Source organism: Filicampus tigris, chromosome 13 (genome assembly GCF_054856515.1).
Source record: "Filicampus tigris isolate MCC_2025a chromosome 13, RoL_Ftig_1.0, whole genome shotgun sequence".
In the NCBI taxonomy this organism is placed as follows: Eukaryota; Metazoa; Chordata; class Actinopteri; order Syngnathiformes; family Syngnathidae; genus Filicampus; species Filicampus tigris.
Window position 1 is genome coordinate 16,744,897 of NC_141229.1, and position 24,132 is coordinate 16,769,028.

Sequence of the window (24,132 nt, forward strand, 5' to 3'; positions counted from 1 at the left end):
AGAGTAAGAGAAATGACTTGAAAAGCAAACTAAAAAGGTATTTCTTCAGCCTCCCTTGAAAAATGTCAACAGTCTCTGGGGACCTGATGTCCTTGGCAGGCTATTGCATAGCTGTGGACCAAAATGGCTGAGCAGCCTCACCGTGTGTTTTGGTTCTCACCCAGGGTATATTAAAAGGCCAGTACCGGAGGACCTCAGGATCTGCAATGATGAAAACAAGTCAGATAAATAAGATGGTCCAAAACCATTAAGACAGGTAAAAACTAGTAAAAATAAAACGACCATGAAATCAATCCTAAAACACACAATTCTGAATCATTTTTCCACACCATAGCAAGAAAACAGCATGACCGAGAAGTCATTGTTTTTCATGGTTTTATTCAATAAAATACACCTATACTTTACACTACTTATCTTGCACGGCAAACAGAACCAATCTAAGTAAAAAGTGATGTTTAGAATTTTGAAGCTTTTTAGATATGATTTGAATGAATGGGCCATCAGTTGCAGTATACATAATGTTGACGGCCGTCAGTGACAATTGATCACCCTGATTGGCTGTTAGCTAGCAAATCAGCGCATGAGATAGTTAGTACACAAGTTAGTACACAAAAGCATAGCAACTGCAAATAAAATGACCTTATCTGGTAAATTAAGGCCAGCAAAACGTTCCTTTTTTATTTAGACTTGATCCTGCTTGTATTATGAGTGTGTTGGGCAAATGTGAATTTTATTTCATGAAACGCTGACTGTGGACGGTATGATAAACAATGACTTACTTCTCAGTCACTGCGGTGGTTATGAGCATGTGAACGTACATATCCCCATGGGTGTTTGTGATGACTTTTCAGTGCGCTCTTTTGTCACCCTGGCGTCCCACTGGATTTTTTTCTGACTAAGCCTCTGCACACATATACAAGTGACTCAGAGTTTCCATGATTGTATTTCAAATACCTGATGAAGTGCTAACATAAAAATGATAACAGTGTCTTTATGCGCACATCCAGACACAACAGCTGAGTGTTGCCATAAACCGCCACGTTCCTCGCTTCCTTAAAACGCTCCCTGGTGCGGGATGAGTAATTCCTCCCTCAGTCTGTGAGTCGGGGTTTTCAACATAAGTGATGAAGGCCGATGATCTTCACTTGTATGGGAGGGAAATTCCAAGCGGTTGATGGTGGAACTTTTCTGATGTCGCTCCTATCACTGATGGCTTTCCCAGACCATCACTCATGACTTTGCTTTGTGCTGCATCGTTTGAGGGAAACCGGATGACGGCTTTAGGTGTTGCGGTCTTCCGTCTCCCGCCCACTTCTCCCCTCCAAGAAGCAAACATCAATCCGTCATTAAATAACATGCACGGCAAGTTCTTCTGTTTCCAATTTGCACGACTGACAAATGTAAGATTGGCAACAACACGTCGAACTGAACAAAAATGGGAACATTGACATATCCGTCAAATTGATGTCACTTACATTCATTACATTCACATTTGTTAAATTCCAGTGTCTACACTCCTCGTGCAAGACGTACATCACCCTTTACCTAAATATAGAGTGAACCTTTGTACCAAAACAGTGCATAATACACTGCAAAGACTGTAATTAGGGCAGACACATCATTCTCTAATGGAGTCATAAATCTTGTGAAGAACAAGGGTCCTTTCTTCTTCTTGACGTACAGCATAGGTGAGACACAGAAACACAGTGCCTATCATCTGCTGATAGAGAAATAATTACAACAAATTACAAACCCTTAAAAATTGCGTGATTTTTGATTTGATCATTGAAAGATGAAAGGATTAATTGAGGACATCATAGCATGCAACAATTGGTACATACAGAGGATACGGAAAGTATTCAGATCCCTTGAAATTTTTCACTTTCTGTGTCATTACAGCCATTTGCGAAAATCCAAAAAGGTCATTTAATTTCTCCTGAATGTCGACTCAGCACCCCATCTCGACAGAATAAAACAGAAATGTAGACATTTTTGCATATTTATGAAAAAGGAAAAAAAAAAAAAAATCTATATCGTTTCTCCACACAAGGGTCGCGGGCGTGCCGGAGCCTATCCCAGCTGTCTTTGGGCAGTAGGTGGGGGACACCCTGAATTGGTTGTCAGCAGGGCACACAGAGACAAACATCCACACTCACAATCACACCTAGGGGCAATTTACAGTGTCCAATCAATCTACTAAGCATGTTTTTGGAATGTGGGAGGAAACCGGAGTACCCAGAGAAAACCCACGCAGGCACGGGGAGAACATGCAAACTCCACACAGGGAGGCCAGGGTCGGGATCGAACCCACGACCTCTGAACTGCAAGGCAGACGTGCTAACCAGGTGTCGCACGCCAGGTAGTCGCAGGGCATACACAGACACCGTCACTAAGCGGGAAATGATCCCACGCTGCCCACACACAGCTCAGGTGTGTGTACCATTACACCTTCAGCGACCCACGCTTGCAAGTCTCTTCTCCCAAATCAAGATACTGTTTCTGTTAGTAGTACCAAGACTAACCTATGAGAGGCAGCATTGTGCCACAGGGCATCTAGGCTGCAGGAAAATTCGAAGAGCAAAAAGTAGTATAAGAAGCAACAAAAGAAACTAGGATAGCTTTGGGCCTCTACGGAAAATCAGTCCTAACTTTTATGCCACCTTTGCTTGACCCTTGTTGGAATACATCGTCGGGTCTAGGAATGGACGTAGGATAGATATGTGCGTAAAATTTCAAAGATGAGTTGATTTACGTGAAACAATTCAAGCATTATCAGACAGATCTTTTAAAGGCGATTCCAGTGATGTAAATATTATTTTCCAGTAAAAAAAATATGTAGAAAGTTATGACTCTTTAAAAGAAGTGAAAATGCACCATTTCTATATTAAGTCAATGGGGAGGTTGTTGAGATTTTAGGTGTGACCTTTTTGCAGAATCCGAGTGTTAAATTTCCATAACTTTCTTAACCCTTATCCTATTTTCAAAAGTGTATTATCCATCCATCCATTATCGATACCGCTTATCCTCACAAGGCGTGCTGGAGCCTATCCCAGCTGTCTTCGGGCAGTAGGCGGGGGACACCCAAAATTGGTTGCCAGCCAATCGCAGGGCACACAGAGACAAACAAACATTCGCACTCACAATCACACCTCGGGGCCATTTAGAGTGTCCAATTAACCCACCAAGCATGTTTTTGGAATGTGGGAGGAAACCGGAGTACCCGGAGAAAATCCACGCAGGCACGGGGAGAACATGCAAACTCCACACAGGGAGGTCGGGGCCGGGATCAAACCCACAACCTCTGAACTGTGAGGCGGACATGCCAACCAGTCGACCACCGTGCCGCCCAAGTCTGTTATCTTTGAAAAGAATCAGAAAAGATAACAATGAAGTTAATCACTGGTAGTTGAGTGATTCCAGTCAATGCATGAAACAGTAGTCACATCTCATCTTAACGAAAATCAATATAATTTGATAATTAAAATGAATATTAAATTGTAATTGTCAACAGAAAACAACCTGAAAGCCTCCTTTTAGTAAAGTAATATCAATGTGCAAATGTAAAGTCATACAAATGTGGTAAATTAGAGTAAATAAAGCAAAATAATCAATAGAATGAATGAGCCATCATGGCGTGTCAAAGTAATATCACAAAGGACCTGGCAAACTGTGTCTGTAAGTCAACCAATTGAAGTGACTTAAATATGTAATGTGTTATAATGCAGGAAAAAATCCCGGAAAATGGAATAGAAAATGGTGTCCGGGAACTGTGTGTGCTTCAGGTTGCTTCCTAATTGGCTATTGTTCAGTTTAATGGCACAATCACAGACTCTGTGGCTCACCCCATCTTTGTTTTGAACATAGCCCTGAACGTTTTCCGAGTTAGACTGGGGATGAAAAATACCTCCTGACGCCACATACACCGGTTAATTTTTAAGGACATCCAAGAATTGGGCCTGTGTTGACTTTGATCAGAAGGGGGGGAAAATACTCAAATTCGGCACCGTTGTCTATTTATGTCTAACCGCTTTTAATCTGTTCAAGGTCACAGAAGCAGAGCCTCCCAGAGACTGGATTGTTTGCCAGTGAATAGCAGTGCATCTATTGAATAAAGAAATCCATTCATTCTAAATTACAAAGCTATTGTACACATGGTTCTTAAAGATACAGTACACTGCCAAATGTCAGAATCTTTTTACTCATCAACCACCCACACTTGTTTCATAGGCCTATGTTGATCTTATCGAATGTCCAATTATCTTTCACGCTTAGTCATTATTCCAACAGCTGATAGATATTAATGATCTATCATAACTTTTTCTTCAGCTGAGGGTTTTATAAATGTGTACACATGAATAAACACCCAAACGTGCTTTACCCCGACATGTCAAACAGTTCTATCTGTGATATGTATCGAAGGATTAATTAGGTGCCAGGAAAATTAAACTTGATCGCTTCAAGCTTGGTGATTACTTTTCTGGTCTTTGGCTACTTTGGCTCAGCGTCCGAGCGTGAAAGCAATAGATGAAATAATGCTGCATTCGAGGAGCAGATAAATAAGCTGACAGAATTACAAAGTAAGCTGTGTTGAAGCAAGAAGGTCAGGGCCACGAAACTGCAGCTCCACAGAGTTCAGTCTCTTGCTGTGATTGGATATGAAGATATTTCTGCAACAACAATCAGTGGTTACATTTTTTCCATTTTCTTTTCCTTTTTCATGACTAGGAGAGTCAGCAAAGAGCAAAAGATGAATGATTGACAGAAAAAGGAATACGCCAATGGCCCAAAGATTATTTTACACCTGAAACCACAAAGTTGCCAATGCTAAAATATGATTGCCAGTAGTACAAATCGTTTTCAGTACTTATATTATGTAACACATTCAGAGGGGAAAAAAAAAACAACAACCGTGGATATAGCCAAAGGAAGATTTAAACATACACTGTCAGTTAAATAAATAGAATAGGGATGGTTTGCAGAAAAGTAAATTGTATGTCTTCTGGCTGCAATGAACGATTTCGATATGGGATCCAAAATTTCGACGTAAATTTTGGACTAGATTCACAACACAAAGCCAAATCTACTGTGCAGTTTGAGGTGAAAGACATGATAGACATAGTGTGGAAATACATTTTACTCTCTGATAAATTAATGGCTGGACACTGACTCTGGGCAATATGATACAACTGCTCATATAAAGAGGAAATAAAGCTTTAAAAAATAGATTTTGTTTTAAGAGCAAGTTTTAGTCCCAGAACATTTGGAATCATTTAGGATTTTACATAATTTCTTCAGATCTCGCCATGCTTATAAATTGTGGCAATAGAATTACAATACAATTGCAATACTAACAAAAGTGCATATATGCAGATGTTTATGCTCAATTAACAATACAACAGTTGTGTGGTGCCACGTCAAATACACAGTGATTCTCAAAACACGAGTGCATTGATTCTCCAACTGTGGTACTAGTATCACTAGCAGTAGTGATGGGCATGACAGTTCTTTTCAGTGAATTGAATCATTAGAATAAGTTCATCAAAAAGAACCGTTCAAAAGATTCGTTCACCGTATCGTTCGCATGGCTGAGTTCAAATGAACTGAGAAAGGAAGTAATCACTATGTTCTGTACCTGTTCTTTGCTTGAATAAAGGTATATAAAAAAAAAAAGAACAAAACACTTGAGTGATCAAGTGATCCATTCACTCGCGTTCACTGAAAAGATTCGTTCTTTTTGAACGAATCGTTCAAGAACGACCCAACGCTAGCTAGCAGTACTCGGGCTTACTCAAGTGGTACACAAAAGAATCACTGCCCATGTACAGTTAAATCGTATCTAACTTTTTAGTACAAATTTCCTGTTTAGGCAGAGTGTTAGTGTTCGAACTGTATATATTGTTAGATTAACTTGTAATAATAACAGTCATTATTTCATCGCGCACATGGGTATAATCATATATATATATGGAGCATTATTGTATTTTAATGTTGGTCATAATGGTGGTAGTTGGAGCACTCAGTATTTTTTTTAGGTGATACTCTGTGTAAAAGGTTTGAGAACGATTGCATTAGCAGACCAAATGAGGAACCGCCAAAGTTTGTTGCTCCCAACTCAAATGAGTATAAGGTCCTTGTTATGAACCTTCAATCATAAGTCACAGGGGAACATAAATTATATATTATTCAGTATTATTACAAGGGAAAATGCGGTTAAACATGTGATTGACAGCAAGTTATTAGAAGCATGGTTAGATGGATAGCTGTTTTGTTTTTAGCGACATATTATGCGTCAGCATCTCTTAATGGATTCCAAGTCAATAACAAAATATGCAGCCCACTGAGGAGGCGTGATCTATTGTTTTGCTCTGTCCAAACACAATTGATTGTGAAATGTTGAAATCCACTTGAAGGACACACTATGGTAAAAACAAAAACAAAAACAAACAATGGCTAAGAAACTGGGGCTACTTTACATACTTCAATATGTGAATTTGGTATCGAAGGAGACTAATTTAATCCAGAGGATCAAGAATGGATCGCTGCAAACTGTGGAGCGGCATCTGAGTAAGATTAAGTTAAGGTGTGTTTATTTCTCACATTCCTGGCCACGCATTCTGAAATGTTACACTGCTCCACCATCAGCAGCGCGACCAGCGCTATGTATTACACAGTATTATAATCATATTATCGTACATGTTATAGTCCCTCCAGGGAAATTCAATGGACACTCTGCTGTAGGATTTTTGTTGCAGTCCACTGAAAGAATCACACCAAACACATGCGGCTATGCATAGGGAGATAGTCATCAGGTTTACATCATCTACACATGTGGACAAAATTGTTGGTACCCCTCTGTTAAAAAATCTGACATTGCTTTTGAATTGTGGGTCAACAGCCTTATAAAAAATTAAATAAAATAAAGTTGTGAAACAGGCCTGGACAAAAATGATGGGTATCCAAGAAAAGATCTAAAATAATTTGACCGTAGGGACATGATCATCCAAGGTGTGTCCTCTAATTAGCATCACAGGTGTCTTCAAACTTATAAGTCGGCCTATTTGACAAGTAGTCACTGTGTTGTTTGGTGACATGTTGCACAAACACAATAAACATGGACCACAGGAAGAGAATGAGAGAGTTATCTCACTCTCAGGAGATTAGAAAAGAAATTGTAGATAAGCATGTTTAAGCTCAAGGCTATAAGACCATTTGCAAGTAGAGCTTGATCTTCCTGTGACTGCAGTTGCACATATTCATAAATTTAAGAGCCACGGGACTGGTACCAAACTCCCTGGATGTGGCCGTAGGAGGAAAATGGATGGCAAATAGAAGAGACGGATAATGCAAATGGTAACAAAAGAACCCAGAATAACCTCCAAAGCAATTAAAGACAAACTCCAAGGTCAAGGTACATCAGTGCCCGATTGCACCGTCCATTGTTGTTCGAGTCAAAAGGCACTTCATGGGAGAGAAGGAAGACACCACTGCTGAAAATAAATCATGAAACAACATGCCAAAGTGCATGTTGACAAGCCACAAAGCTTCTGGGAGAATGTCCGATAGACAGTTGAGACAAAATTACAACTTCAGCTCTATGTTTTCAGATGCAAAAATTAAGAATGCCAAGAAGAGAACAGTGTCCCTACTGTGAAACATGGAGGAGGTTCACTTATACTCTGGGGCTCGTTTACTGCATCTGGCACACAATGAACTCTCAAGACTGTCAAGGTATTCAAGAGAGAAACATGCTGCACAGTGTCAGAAAGCTTGACTTCAGTCGCAGGTCATGGGTCTTGCAACACAATAATGACCCAAAACAAACAGCTAAAAACACCCAAGAATGTCTAAGAGCAAAACATTAGACAATTCTGAACTGGCCTTCTGTGCCCTCTTAAAAATCTCCGGAAAGAGCTGAAACAAGCCATCTGGAGAGAGCTAGCCTGGCAGGTCAGTCCGGAAAGCCCGCCCTCCACCACGGCTCAGGCCAGTTTCAAAACGAACTGTCCAATCAAATTCATTTCTTTGCTGTGATGTATTCTTCGTGAAAAATGTCACTCTTCGGCGACAGAAGTCCATCGTCATTCAGAATAGCGTGTGGGTGAGACGATAGTTTGATAACCTCATTCAGCATTATGTCAGTTTTAAAAAAACAGAAATACATGAAATCAACTATATATATATATATATATATATATATATATATATATATATATATATATATATATATATATATATATATATATATATATATATATATATATATATGTGCGTATGTGTGTGTGTGGGGTGTGTGTGTGTGTGCGTGCGTGTGTGTGTGTGTGTGTGTATGTTTGTCACACTTTTAACATTGTTAAATGTGTACCCCCGTATAAGACAAAAAAGGCCGCCTCTTAAATTTACAACTTGGTTTTATGCCTTAAACAAATTTCACTTTTGTCAGGCATAAAAGCATTACATTAACAATACAGTCAGTCACTGACAAATGTTTAAATGGTGTAAATGCATCTATCACCAACCAGAAACCAGGAACTAGAAACGAATGCTGGAATCTCCCCATGAGCCAGGGAAAACTGTCAAATGAAAAGTCATTCATATTGGAGGTTGGAACACAAGGAGATGGGAAACATGACGCTTGGCAAATAGTTCAACAAAGTTCCAGAGAAATAAAGCTTCCATAGCTTTTGTAATTGATACAGTGATTATTTGGCGGGGGAAGGCAAACAATCTTGGAAAAAAACAAGATTCAGAAGACAACATTCCATGAAGTAGTCACAGGGGGATTGTATGTGTGCGTGAAATAAATCGAGATGGTGGGCTCAAGTGGGAGGCCCGGCGGGGGCAGGGAAGGATACATCAGTCAGACAAACTGCCGAGAAACAGGCGGATGCCAGGGAGGGCTTTTTCATGGACCCCAAAGACTTCATGATTACGGCCACTTCGACAGCAGCCCATCTGGCGACTCGGGGTATTGCAGGTGACAGGTAAGAACAAGCATTAGGCTTCAGCCTGGCACTCATCCTGAATGCAGGTCTAACTGAAGACTCATATGAGGCTCAGGGGAAGCTGTTTTACTGCCTGACACCAGGCTGCAAATATACTGCTTTTGAGTTTATAGTCAAGAAAATCCATGCTGCAAATTTTATTTTCATAGGGTTAGACTTTTTTGTTGTTGTTGTCATAAGCAAAAAACATTTTCCAGAGAGGCTCATAAATGTTTAAATTATTTGATTAGAGCTCCTGTTGTTTAGTTGAAGTAGCCACAGGGCACAGAAGTCGGTCATAGGCCAGCTTCTATTCATAATAACAAGAGTCAAACAGGGAATATGATTCATATGCAGAGAGCTCAAAAGGACACATGGAAAATGTTTGACAACGAAAGTCATTACATTTGAAGAGGAATACTAGAATAAAGGAAACCAAATTGTGAAAGTCTCTAAGTGGCACAACAACCTTTTAAAATTCAAAATTACATGGAGAGAAGCCCACCTAAAGTGGCGCTGAATAGGCATCGTATCGCCGATGAACTTGACGAACGTTTCAACTTTTGCTTCCCTGAATGGTCCATCATTTGTGCTCTTTTGTAATATTGTGAACTGACCTTTACAGGACAATTGCTTTCAGATTCGAAATCTGGCAAACACATACACAAACACACACAGGGTAATGTGTTAATTACGACTGTCCTGTCGACTGGAACTGGGATAACAAGTGTACAGGGGACTTGGAGGAGACCTTTGGAGTTGCTTCCATGTCCATAAACCATCAGCATGAAGCTCCAGCCAGAAGTATCAGTGGAAAACCAAAGTGAAAACATCTATGGACACATACAGTAAAACATTCTGCACTCTGCTTCCAGACTTTGTGTTCATATAAGATAAACTAATCAGCAGCTGGCTCAAGCACAACTTCCCGCTGAAATCTTCTCAACTGATTTTTGGCATTAAAGAAATATAGCCTATGTGGAATTGTGAAAAAGATGCAAATCAGTCTATATCGTGTGTCATAAAGCACAACATTATAAAACACTAAACACATTATACTTGTCACCATTGCATATAAACACTTCTATGTATTCCAATTTTGATAATACATATGCAAAATGTGTGTCATTATTCTTAATTCATATTAAATTTTGCGTACTAACTGCTATCCATCCATCTTTTTGTACCGCTTATCCTGTTCATGGTCAGGGCTAAAATGGAGCCTATCTTGGTTGATGGTAGGATGGTCGCCAGTCAATCACAGGTCAAACACACATTAACTGATAGGCATTTTAATGTCTTCAATTAACTTAACACATGTAACATGGAAGGTGGGAGAAGTTAGTTACATCATCATCCATCCTTTTTAATGCCTTGTGACACTTAAGCCTCACCCAAACTAGTTGAAACAAGGCATTCTGATGGATATTGCGTTTGTGGAATATGAGTCAAGCAGCAAAATCCAGCCATTTTAGCCATGTCAGGGGGGCGGCCATTTTGTCACTTCTGTCAACTGAAGATGACATCACAGATGCTCAGGGGTCAGACAACAACAATCACGACTCACCTGTTTTCTGAAGCTCAGCCGTGATTGGTTGTTACCTGAGCCCTGAGCAACTTCAATGTCATCTTCAGTCGACAGAAGTGACAAAATGGCCGCCCCCTTAGCTCGCTAAAAACGGGTGGCTTTCTCATATTCCACAAACAAAATATTCATCAGATTGCTGTGTTTAGACTTTGAAGTCACGCACAAGAGAGCTCCACTGTTTCTTGCAAACATGCCAGGATTTTCCCATTGCCCTTAGTTCTTATTCTGTAGATGATCACCAAGTAGATCTGCTCCTCATATGCCTTGTGGGTTCAAATTCACTGATGTCTGGTGACATTTGCAAAATGCGTGGCCAATCAAACTCCATTTGTGGTGTGGAATTAGAACCATATCGTTCTGCACTTTCCCACAGTTCTAAATTTCTGACTTTGTTGGTCCACTTGATGTTGATTACCACTCAGATGACAATGAAAATCAACAATTGATATTGTTGATAACGTAACATTGTATCTATTTTTTTTTTTTAATCACTGGATAGTCATAAGGTGATAACAATATGTATGCGACTGAATTAGAATGCATGCTATGTATGACGTTCTGGACCTTGGCATGGGTTCATTTTACTGATTTATTTAACTTAAATATTGTAACTAAAGACCCCTGGATCGCTGTAGTGAGTGCTCCTAAACACCAACATAGAGAGGAAATACTGAAATAATTCTCCTAAAGTTATATTAAGCCAAGGTAGGATCTTTATTGGGGTTAAGGTTTTCAGTCATTTCTTTACATGAGGTGTCGGATTATCACTATTGTGTTCGTCAAGTTACAATCCCAGTTGGTATGCACATGCTGTACACAACCAGGAGTTCATTTCTAGAAGTATCTGTGTTAAAACATGAGTCTCAGGTGATCGCACGAGCAGACCAATAGCTAAATACATGGCAAGAAGCCCCATTCCATTATTCAAGTCATATTTACCTCGGATATCTCTGAAAACACTTCCCATGTGTTCCCTATTATCAAATGAAAAGTTGCAGTGTGTCAGTGATGTGAGGGGAAGGTCGAGCCAGGTTTCAGCAGATGTCTTTGGTTTGCTTTCTTTGTTCCATCCTTCCCTCGCAAAGATTTACCATGAACAGCAGACTGGATGTGATCGGAACGCGTGCAGTGATAGTGTGCAGCGTGCTTATAAACCAGCCCCTTTCTGGCTTCTCTCAAGTTTGTACACAAGTCAGACAATAATCGCCTTTCTTCAAGACTGAAAAAGGATGTCAACAATAGACTCTCGCGTGACCTGACGTTGGTTCCAAGCTAATCCTGGAGGGATTTCTTTGGGGTAACACCCCTGATATCATTTTACAAGAACACCTGCATAGGGATTATGCTTCAGGACAAGATGATTTCATTTTCCTCCTTGCATATTAAAAGGCTGTCATTATGAAAATATGTTTGTTGTTTTACAGAACGCTTTGTTCAACCGTCTAGATAAACCTCATAAAAGAAAAATAATCATACCCCCATTAAAGTGGGCCCGTTGGTCTGCGGCATTTAAAGCTTTCCATCTTGTCCTTGTTTGAATGGTGGTAGGCTTAATTAGTCACTGTTGGTACTGTCACAAATCCTTATGTGTGTGGTCACCATTAATGATTGTGATGTAAAACGGAACAATAGTCAATTAGAAAGCGACCTGAAGCTTTGTGCCGTTGCTGCACATAAATAGTGTAGAGGAGCAAGTGGTTGATTAGAAATTACTTTACAGCAGTGGTTCCCAAATACCAAGGCCATGTCTTTTGTTTTTGTGTAGCAAAGCATGTACATCACGACCAGGAATATATGTCAGCAAACAGTCCAACGCCACCTATCCCATCTGAACTCTTATGAAACTATGAACTGTTGCCAGTTGGAGAAAAATATGGATTACCATTGACCATTCTTTTGTGGAAAAAATGGTTGTGGACCATTGCCTTAGAGGCACTTCCTACGAAATATTACTCAATCCATCCATCCATCCATTATCTGTACCGCTTCTCCTCACAAGGGTCGCGGGGCGTGCTGGAGCCTATCCCAGCTGTCTTTGGGCAGTAGGCGGGGGACACCCTGAACTGGTTGCCAGCCAATCGCAGGGCACACAGAGACAAACATCCGCACTCACAATCACACCTAGGGGCAATTTAGAGTATCCAATCAACTTACCATGCATGTTTTTGGAATGTGGGAGGAAACCGGAGTGCCCGGAGAAAACCCACGCAGGCACGGGGAGAACATGCAAACTCCACACAGGGAGGCCGGAGCCGGGATCGAACCCACGACCTCTGAACTGTGAGGCGGACGTGCTAACCAGTCGACCACCGTGCCGCCATTACTCAATCCAGACATCTTTAATAAGATAAGGACCTTATCATTGTGATAATTATGATTATTTTTTACAGATGTTTTCTTTGAAGACTAACACAGATGTTATAAAACGCTTTTGTTAGTTATGCCTTGGTTTAAAGATGCCTCATTTGTCTGCGGTCTGAAAAAAGACCGTCTGCTAGGCCAAATGAGCTACAGATTGAGAACCTGATGGAGATTTAGTTTTCATAAACACATTCAGAGTAAGGCATGGACTGAGACGACAGTTAAATAGAGAAATCAGAATAAGCAATAGCCGCATTAAGATCAGGGGATATTTCGAAGCTGGGTCGCGTTGTAGGAAACCCATATCGCTGGCGTCGGGCCAAAACCTTGTACTCAAAACAGTCACTTTTCAGGAGACCCCAGGAATGGCAAGTTTGTTCATCCATTAGCATTGCGAAAGAGAGCAAGCCATTTTCAGCACTTTAAATTGGTCAATAATGTTTAAAAAAATTAACACTCACGTGTGTGGACTGACTAATGGTATAGATTGTTGAAGAAATATGAAAATCACCAAAATGTGACTTATGAGGTTTTGGCCCGACTGCAGCGATATACTGTATGAACACCGGTAATACAGTAGCATATATGGCTAACTGCTGGAAAACTGTCTGGTTTCTGTTCTGTTTTTTGTGTTTTCTGGATGTTAGCGAGATCCTTTTCAATTTGAGTCCATAACAAGATAAATATGATAAAGCCATTGTAAGAGCGAGTGTCTGTCCATTACATGAAGTGGATGTGAAGTTTTTACCAAATGTTTCGCTCCAGGGACAGAATTTTTGCACCTTTGAGTTGACATTGATTTATTTATCCATGCTGTTCCATGCCTGTTGGAAGGTACATGTGTACCGACAATTAAATCCTTGTCTGTACATTCAGACACTGTCAGCTTCAATTAGAAATCTTCAAACCATCGCTGGAAACATTTCCACTCTTTGCTCTTTGTTCACTCACATTTTCCATCTGCTCTGGAAGTTTAAGTTCCAACATGTTAAGAGTAAGACGTTCTTTCTTTTACCCTATCATTTGGGTTTGAGGGAAAAAGGCCAAGAGATTTCTGTTCATGTAAAAGGAATTAAAACATTATGATGTATTTTTAAACTTTTTCACACTAAGCACTCTAAAAACAGTTAAAGACAAACAAACACAATTTTGGGTCAAAAATGGACCGATCCACAACTTGGGTCAATTTGACCCAACTTTCTTGGTTGTTTTTGCAGAAAACACAACCAGAAGTTGTTGAGCAGAAAACAACCCTAAAAATGGGTAGTTTTGTACAAAACAACCCAGAAAAATAAGCTATTTTGTACAAAACAATGCAAGAAAGGGGGTCAAATTGACCCAATTTGTGTATCCTTCCATTTTTGACCCAAAATTGTGTTATTTGTAACCCAACTGTTTTTAGCGTGAGAGCTTTGCAACTCACTATTGCATTGCTTTTGACTCCTCGTTCCCCATTCTTAAAGCAACTGATTTTCTATTTGGGCTTTGGTATTTCCCTGTTACGAAATGATCAACTTTCTTGTGGGTGAAGATTTTATGCCAATTCCTGTTTAGTAAAATACATGTGTGGACATTTGGGGTGTGATGGTGGGCAGCCCCAGCAAAATATTACTGTATGAACTGAGTTACTGTATGAACCCACACCCCCCAAAGACTTCCAGCAATCAGAGTTGTTTTTGTATTTCATGTGTACTTACTTTTCTACTTGCCAAACCTATTAAGTGAAGTTTTCACAGAGTGTGGAATACCACAGCTTTCCACGTCCATTGTACAACTTAATGTTTTTTCAATTTCCATAATTTTGTTTTTCAAGTTTGATTGATGACACAGGCTTGAAGCTTCTGTCTGGCATATGGTGAACTAATAACCTTTTTAAGAGGAAGATAAGAGACACTGGTTCATGTACCATTAAAATCAGCATCTATTTATTTAGATAGTGAAAATAAAAATGAAATTAAAAAAATATATCATCTCTCTATGCCTCTGTCCATCACGGATGATGAACAATGATGCAGGAGCTGCATGGTATTCTGTCGATTGTGTGAGTTTTGCAAAGAGACTACCGGCTTTCTGTCATTGACTACAGAGGTGTGCTTCACATTAACGTGCAAAAATAGTATATCTTGACTCTCTTTAATTTGTCATTAGGGGGGAGCTTCTAATGCTGAAAATTGCACCGATTAGTCTTGTATCTTTTTGAGTCATGGACAAAGTACCGTTTTTTTTACCATGACTTGTTGTTTGAGGAATGTCTACTTGTGATTTCTTCTGAGTTTTACCCAGCATGGCCTTTGAAGGTTATCTGATCATGTGGAAGGCTGCTGCTAAAAGGTCGTTAGTACACATAATGGGAAAAAGATGTTAAAACAGATACGTATTCACATGCAGAATACAGTATTGATAACAGTTACTGTGCTTGCTCAGTTTGAAGTTTTCACTGAGGAAACTACTCTGTTATTTTTACTTATCTGGAGCAACAAAGAAGATAAAACACTGACTTGCAATCATTTTAGAAAGCAAAATCAAAATTGTCCCTAGCTGTGATTGTGAGCGTGAATGGCTGTTCGTCTATATGTGCCTTGTGAGTGGCTGGCAACCAGTTCAGGTTGTACCCTGCCGTCTGCCCGGGCTACAACCTAGGGATCAGATTATTAGTTTTTATTTACAGATGGATGGATGATTAGTTCCCTTGGAGACAATCAATAAATCAGTCTTTATTTCAGACTCAGAAGAGGTCCATAAAATAACGTAAAGATGACATTGAAGTTGCTCAAGGGCTCAGAAAACGACCAATCATGGCACAGCTTTAGAAAGCAGGTGAGCCGTGATTGGTTGTTACCTGTGCCCTGATTAACTTTGAAATCATCTTCAGTCGACAGAAGTGACAAAATGGCCGCCCCCTGAGATGGCTAAAAGTGGGTGCCTTTTTGCTGCTTAATTTATATTCCACAAACACAATATTAATCAGAATGCCGTATTTCAAATAGTGCGCCTGCATAGAACACGACTTCCCCTTTAAATAGGTCAAGTGACTGATTACAAGTTTGAAGACACATGTGATGCTAATTAGAGGACGCACCTTGGTTGAATATATCCCTATGGCCATCGTTTCGAATAATTTTTGTGAAAGCCTGTTCCATGAATTTGTCTTTTTCAAGTAATTCTATTGAGCCACAATTCAAAACAAAGTCTGATTTTCATCAATTATTATTAGTTTTTATTTACAGTATTATTACTTTTGTAACATTCAAGTTATTTCTGTGACCACTGTGGGTATTTCTTTCATTAACAGATGGGTACTAATAATTGTTTGTTTCAAAGTTATAGTTATTGATGCACATGTAAAAACATGCAAGTAATAACTTGTACTGAATTGCAAGTGTGAAACATTGTACTGTATACCTTGTCAAGATGTCGGATTATATTTCAAATGAGTAAATGTTGAAACATGAACAAGTAACACACAAATCCGAGCTGGTTACAGGATAATATGCCCAGAAAGTCTTCTGCGATCAAACCCGCAGCAAAATGAAAGGCGCCTTTGTTGGTCTTGTGCTGTTGTCCTTTCGAATGAACCACAAGAACCATACTTTCCATGGTACCAGTCCAAACTTGTAGATCCGCCATGACGGGGGCCCACTACCTGAAGAGAGGAAGGAGTTTTGGTTCGTCTGCACTCTGTGACTCAGAACGTCCGCTGCAGTGATTTCTTCTACAAACGTTCACATCCAAGCTAATAAGTCACTAGACAACCTGCATGACTGTACTGTATGTACAGTCTGCTGGATTAAAATACATGAAAATTGTATATGTCTGTAGTTGCCGATCTGAATGTGAAGCCAACATGTAGCTACACTGGCAACCAGAGTCATTTGTTCTCACTTAGGGTTCCACTGCAAAAGCGTGGAAAGAGGGGCATGTTGTGTAAGTGGTAGAAATGTGAATAGTCCATTAGATTACTGTTACCTAGAGGAAATATTTGATCAAATATATACAAGCGTAAATATAACTGCATAAATGTCTTGTGTTGAATGTTAAAATGTGTACTGTATATAATCAAATATGAATGCCAATAATGAAAGTTTTGACCTTTGCATCACTTTGGTAAAGGTTATTTTATTGATCTCATCAGTCCATAAAACATTTTTGCAAATTACAGTCTGGCCTTCCTATTCTTGCTCATGAGGTTTGCGTCTTCAGGTGTAATATCTGTACTTTGTTTAAAGTTTGACCTTCACTCTTGCCCTAAGGTTGTTGCTGATGTCACTAACAGCTGTTCGAGGGGCTCTCCATTCAGCTCTAAAAATGTTCATGTTGTCAACGACATTTGTTTTCCTTGGTCTATCTATTACTTTGTACGCCAATGGTTTATTTGCCCTGGGCATTCCAAATGGTCGTATTGGCCAATGGCAATTGCTCCGATTGATTTTCCATTGTCACTCAGCTTCACAGGCCAGTCCCACGTTCCAGCACATTTGCTCTCACGCATAATGGGTGGGTTCAAACAAAAGGAGCTATCTTCGAAGTGGCGTATCACATCCAGATCCACTATTTATTTCTAGGTCATCTGTATCACATCCAAATGCACTGGATGTGATACAGATGACCTGGAAATAAAAAAATGCAATGTTTATCTTTCGCCATATATTCTCAAATGTTTACACAGACAACAGGAAAAATCAAGGGAATGGTCTCTGTGTTCCAAAGATTTCTAGCACATGTAGAGTAAATACCTGCAAAGAAGTCACTCCAATTAATGGCAACTAAATGTTCAGATAATTAAGTCAGTATAATTTTCCGTGTCTTTATTTTATTATGTCTGTCTCTGGCGTTTTTAATGAGGACACGTTATGGAAAATGGACTTTGTAATCGCTTGCACTCTATACAAATAGTTGAGTTGCTGAAGAGCCTGGCCAGCCATCAAGTAGGGAATTACTGGCATATAACCAACTAAATTCATTGTTCTGTCTCTATTTGTAAAAATGTGTCCATGAGTGAGCCGTTCATCACTTCTGCCCCACTGTTACCTATCAGTGTGGCTAATTAACATAACTACCATCAACATCATTCCGGAAATACGCCGTAGCAAACCTGCTGTGTATAGTGGTTTGCTGGTATGCTTTTATTTTGAAGGCCGTGATCGAAGGGAAGTGTGGAAAATAAATAACTTGTTGAATGCGACCATCTGTCGGACCCAAATAATTGGGTCCAACAGAGGGCGTAACGAGGCGGGGGGTGATAATTTTATAAATAAGGGCGGCGGGTCGCGGCCGAAAGGGTACCCAGGTCAAGGGTGGAGGGTCGCGGCTGGACCAGCAAAAAAGGGTCAAGTGCCCAGCTCTGGCAATAACAATTGCAAAGAGCAGTTAACCGGACAATCAACAATGACTGACAACTCGGCCTTCTTGAAATGACATCACTCACCAAAGATTACCAGAGATTGCCAAACATATGCATTTTTGTTGCTAAATTATGAATCTGTGTGGTTTGCATAAAAAAAAAAAAATAAAAAAAACCGAACAAAAGTATGCTTAAGTTGTTTTAGCCGTTAGTATTAATCAAAAGCAAAAGTTTACTTTACACTTGATCTTTAAAGCGGAAGTCAACCCAAACATATTTTTTTCATGTTCTGCCAGGAGCGGAGCCAGAACGTGGCTAATGGGTGGGCCTGGTCAAATCAGCCTGAATATTTCTCTCGCTGAGCACAATCCTCCTATCCCGACACATCGTATATTCAAATAAAATGACAGACTGAATAATATGAAGTTCAGAATTTCCTTAGACAACCGCAATTATGCCATTCTTAATGTTCAACAAAATAAAAAAAACACAACAAAACACAAATTCAAAAATAATTCAATAACAATTTACTAAAAATGTCAAAGTATATATTTTTTTCATGAATCTCACTGGGTGGGCAGTCTGTCAATCTGGGTGGGCCTGTGCACACCCAGGCCCACCCGTAGCTCCGCCCCTGTGTTCTATGCAAGCCCACTAGTTGAAACGGGGCATTCTGATAAATATTGCGTTTGTGTGTGTTGTGTTAATCCACTCGTTTTTAGCCATCTCTGGGGGCGGCCATTTTGTCTTCTGTCGACTGAAAATGACATCACAACTGCTCACAACGACCAATCACAGCTCAGATTCAGAAAACAGGTCAGCCGCGATTGGTCGTTGTGAGAGGTTGTGATGTCATTTTCAGTCGACAGAAGACAAAATGGCTGCCCCCAGAGCTGGCTAAAAACTAGTGCATGTTGCTGCTTGATTTATATTCTATAAATGCAAAAGTCATCAGAATGCCGTGTTTCAACTAGTGTGCCTGTTGGGAACATATTCTTGAAAAAAAAAAAATGTTTGGGTTGGCTTCCGAATTAAGGAGCAGACAGTGAAGGCACGAACAAGGAAACATAAAAAACATAAAATTCCATCTCACACAAAACAAAAATTTGGTAATTACAAAATCTGTAATAAAAGTTCAACGGGAATACAGATCATGACAAAAATACGACAGTAAATATTGTCGCAACATTATTGCTTGTAACAATCTGTTGGTCTCATTTTAAGATTCCAGTACTAATGCTAAGTGAGCCAGGACTATATGATTCAACAAAAACCCACAAAAAACATTATTTAAAATGTAGTATAATCATGAATTTTGAGTTGCCACTGAACTGTCTGAAGTTCTTGTTGGGTCACTGGTCTGCAGATTTCAATGACATGGCACAGCGTAAATACTGTTGTAAACACGTCATATATGGAATGCACTGGTTTACGTTTCCATAGTGTTTGGAAAACCCTGGGGCCTTGAAGCTCATCAAGTGAAAAAAAATACACAACAGATCCTCACATCGATGGAAAAATATCTCAAAGTGTTGCCAGATGTCCATGTAGACTTTGAGCAGCCATCGTATGAAACGAAATTTAAAGACAAGCATGGATTATATTTGCATAGTGGTCTGTACTGACCATTACCAATGGAATGATTTTAATACCTGTGCATATCATAAACAACTTTATTTCTGCAGTCACTATACCTTAAACTGAGCATCCAGTTGTTACCAGCGGATCAGCTTTTAACTTCCACTGATGCTAATAGTGATCCAGACCTCTCTACGCATCATCTTACCACTTGGGCGGCACGGTGATCGACTGGTTAGCACGTCCGCTTCACAGTTCAGAGGTCGTGGGTTCGATCCCGGCCCCGGACTCCCTGTGTGGAGTTTGCATGTTCTCCCCGTGCCTGCGTGGGTTTTCTCCGGGTACTCAGGTTTCCTCCTACATTCCAAAAACATGCATGGTAAGTTGATTGGACTCTCTAAATTGCCCCTAGGTGTGATTCTGAGTGCGGATGTTTGTCTTTGTGTGCCCTGCAAATGGCTGGCAACCAATTCAGGGTGTCCCCCGCCTACTGCCCGAAGACAGCTGGGATAGGCTTGTGAGGATAAGCGGTATCGATAATGGATGGATGGATGGATCTTACCACTCCGCTTTCTCCGGTGCCAACCACACAAGAGCCTCGCCTGATGGACGGGGATAAGGGGATCTAAGGTGATCTTCCATTACTGCTGCTGTTCACTGTCAAGACGGCTGACTATCAGGTGGTGGCTAGCTACTAGGATTGTAACGATAAGTTATTGATCGATTTAATCGATGTACTTAACAAAATATTTTATACCAAAAAAATCCTAATATCCTGTTTTTTAAATTCAAGTACGAATGTTATTTTTAATCAACTTTTCTTCATTTTTCGCTCATACACGGATTTACAAAATAGTTCATGGCGGCGAGGAAAAATTAGATTTTTTTTATGACAAGATGCCTTTGCAATTGCCGAGTAAAATGTAACTGGAACACGACAATTTGCCTACCGGCGCCGTGGCGTCAAACAGCAAAAAATGTGAATGAATCAACAGCGGCTGTTGGTTAGCAAAAAATCTCAATGAATCAACAGCGGCTGTTGTTTAGTGTTACATACGGATGTCATTTATACAGATCAGTCACAACAACAGGTTAATTTAATGTGAATAAAAGTTTTACAAAGTTTATATTTTTTTTGTTCCACAAAAGAGAATGTCTAATATTGTTGGGATATATGAACCACTTTATCAAAAGGGTTTGTTTACTTTGATGTTTTAATGCATAAAAAAATCAATTTTATGATAAGGTAAATTAGTGTATAAAAAGAGTACTATAGCTTCTTGTGATATCAATGTTGTTACATTTTGGAATCAGTAAAGCTGAGTTGGTTTTGAAATAAAATCCAATGGGAAAAAAATCATCTTTATTTAAATTAACTTTAATTCGGTTAGGTTTATTTACGGGAAAAAAACTTGGGGGCGCAATCGACTTGGACCAACGGCAATCTTCAAAATTGTAATTTCAACACAGATATATCAAATCCCTGTTGCTCAAGCAATGGGTATCCATGTGCCTATCCCTACCTTTACAGAAGTGTTTATACAACTAAAGACCTCCTTTCAATTAAACTAGGTAAGTCCAATATTTGAAGGAATGCAATAATATTAAAGCTGCAAAAAGTGATGAACAGACCCTTACACACCTTTCTTCAAGGCAAATCCTCCAAATGATCATCAAACTTTGATGCCAGGCTACACCCACACACCCACCGCAACACTGATGTTGACAAGAAATCTTATTTGGGCAAATTTCATTGCGAGAGCCCTGAATTTTGCCCAAAGTGGTTGCTTCAAATGAAAAATGGCCAACTTCCTTTTCCGTTTTAGGCATTAGTTCTGGTACTTTTTCGTTTATCCTCTGATGATACAAGTATACTCTGAATTTTGTCAATTGGTGGAACTGAAACAAATTTTTTCAAACTTTTCAGGAATTACTGGGGACCTGTAGAATACATAGGCTTTCAACAAGATACACACGCTAGCCCAAAAAGGTGAGTTTTTAGATGACTTCATTGGGATGATCATAATAATAAACGTTGACAAGAGGGCCGTAGCATTACCTGTCCGGACCGAAGCAAACCTGACTCTACTGAGTCACCAACAACAGTTTGAAGGTTAATATTTGTGTGCTTGTGGTTTGGATCCAGCACTTGGGCATAGTCTTGGTTTTATTCTCTCTTTTGTGCATCATCTGATCATGAATTTTATTGACTTCTCTGTAACACCAAGCACTTAGTCATTTTAGATTTTTGATCCGAGAAGTGACTCATGCAATGCAGAGGATGCGTCCTTACTGATACTCTCGGTTAGGTCGGGGACCAAACAATGGAACCGAATAACACAATGCGGTGAAAACCTCAATAATTAGAAACAGTCTTTATTCGGTAAAATGTTGTGTCATTCAGTCGTAAAACTTGTCATTTTAATTTATCTTTCAATCACTTTTCTAAAGCTCTGTTTTTTGTTGAAAAAAAAAATGTCTCGGGCCATAATTGCTACTGATCTGCTCCTCTCTGATCACTGCTCAAATTTTGACTGTATTTACATTTAACAGGATACAGATTTTCCACTCCCCTCTGTCAACGGGAGATGAGTACAAGTCTGCCAGGGCCGCATCTATTCATGGAAGACTCCACATTGTGACTCTAACCATCAGGCTAATTCACAACATGTGTGTTTTTGAGGGCCGAGCAGCGGAAGCCTTCAAGCTGGAGAGACAGCTACCGCATTTAATCGTTCGTCATTAGCGTAAAGACTAAGCATTTCTTCTTCTCCACTCCAGCAAAAGTGAGGCATCCTGGGGAGATGGCGTATGGCCAATTGGGTCTCCAGCATGTCCAGCCCCCAACATTTGTCATTCGTCTCGCTAAAACATGCCACATAGGAAACATGTACTGCTTTTTGAAGAGTTTGATATTAAACCACAATTTATCAAATGCTGACATCTGAAGCCATTCTTACATAAACACAACGTCAATGGAAACACAATTAATTAATGTACAGAATAATTCTTTGGCTGAGTGATGAATCCATGTATTTTATTGTTTTCTTTCTGTCTATATTATATGTCACAGATTATTGCAAAGTGTGAACTAAAAAATGTACCCTGGTTATCATGCAGGCTGATGTACTGCCTGTCAGCTTTTACTGTAACCAAGCCAAGCAGTCTAGGTTCAAACATTAACCATTTTGGAATGAAGCCACCTTCCTGTTGATGAATGTTAAAATGAATTATAGTCTCTTTTTAATAGATTCAGCTATCTCCGAACTTGTTTTCTTGGCCACTGACCCCAGTAGCTTTTCCCAAACCACAGCACACGCTGCCTGGATACCACAGGATAGCGCTCAGACATGGATAACAAATAAAAACCCATTCCTTGCACTGCAGCAATTGTCCAATGGGGGGGCCCTTACCGTATAGCGTTGTTGTATATAGAAGAGGAGTGTTTTTTGCATTATAGGCTCAATATTCGTACACAGCCCAACTGTGCTCAAGTGTAAAAACCTGATTGCCGGGTGGACGCAAGCCTTGATGGGCCATTGACATGCACTTGGCACGCATAACAATTTGGTGGCTGAAAGTAGACTAAACTTCACGCCTGCTGAAACCACGTCTAACTGTTGGCACGGGTATTGCGGTGAATTTAATCAAGGGGCAGACAAGCAGATTCTGACGTGTGTGACGTGTGGTGGATGCCATTGTATTTCATTCTCAAATATGACAATGGCATGTGTTGAAATCTCGGAATCATTGCAGAAATCAATTAATTGAACAGATTATTATAATTATCATCTGTATTATATATTTTTGGAATCATCGCACTCGCTGTGCATGGGGTGCATGGTCACACATGGTTCGTGTATGATTTGGGTGGAAGGCAGTCTAGTCTTCAAGTGCCAACCTCACAGACCTGTGGTCTCCACGGCCAACCGGTGGAGGTCCGCTTGCAGTTTTTATACACACGCTTCGACCTCCTGCATGAACTTCAGGTTTCCCCTTTCACCATCACTCTAAAAACACGATTTGTGTTGCGTGCTGCCAACAAAATAATGGCTTCACCAAAAAAAAAAAAAATCATGATTTGACATGATTTTTTTGTCTTCTAAAACCAATAATGTACAACCTTACTATAGGACACCACATGGGTGTCCTATAAGAACTTACGGTTTCAAACACATTCCAGCAATTACATCACAAACAGACTCATTACAGGGTCTGAGGCGCATAAGACACACGTGCACTCACCAAGTGCAGTAGTTTTCAATAATATATACTTTTGTTGT

The 24,132-nt window shown here is 39.8% G+C and overlaps 1 long non-coding RNA gene across 1 annotated transcript in view; it reads right to left on the reverse strand.

Moving 5' to 3' along the window:
* Nucleotides 1–20,060: 20,060 nt before the first annotated feature.
* LOC147137773 (uncharacterized) overlaps nt 20,061–24,132 on the reverse strand; it is a 34,355-nt gene continuing 30,283 nt past the window's right edge. Inside the window, exon 3 of the long non-coding RNA XR_015089426.1 lies at nt 20,061–20,206. This is a non-coding gene — a long non-coding RNA (uncharacterized LOC147137773). The remainder of the gene's footprint in view (nt 20,207–24,132) is intronic.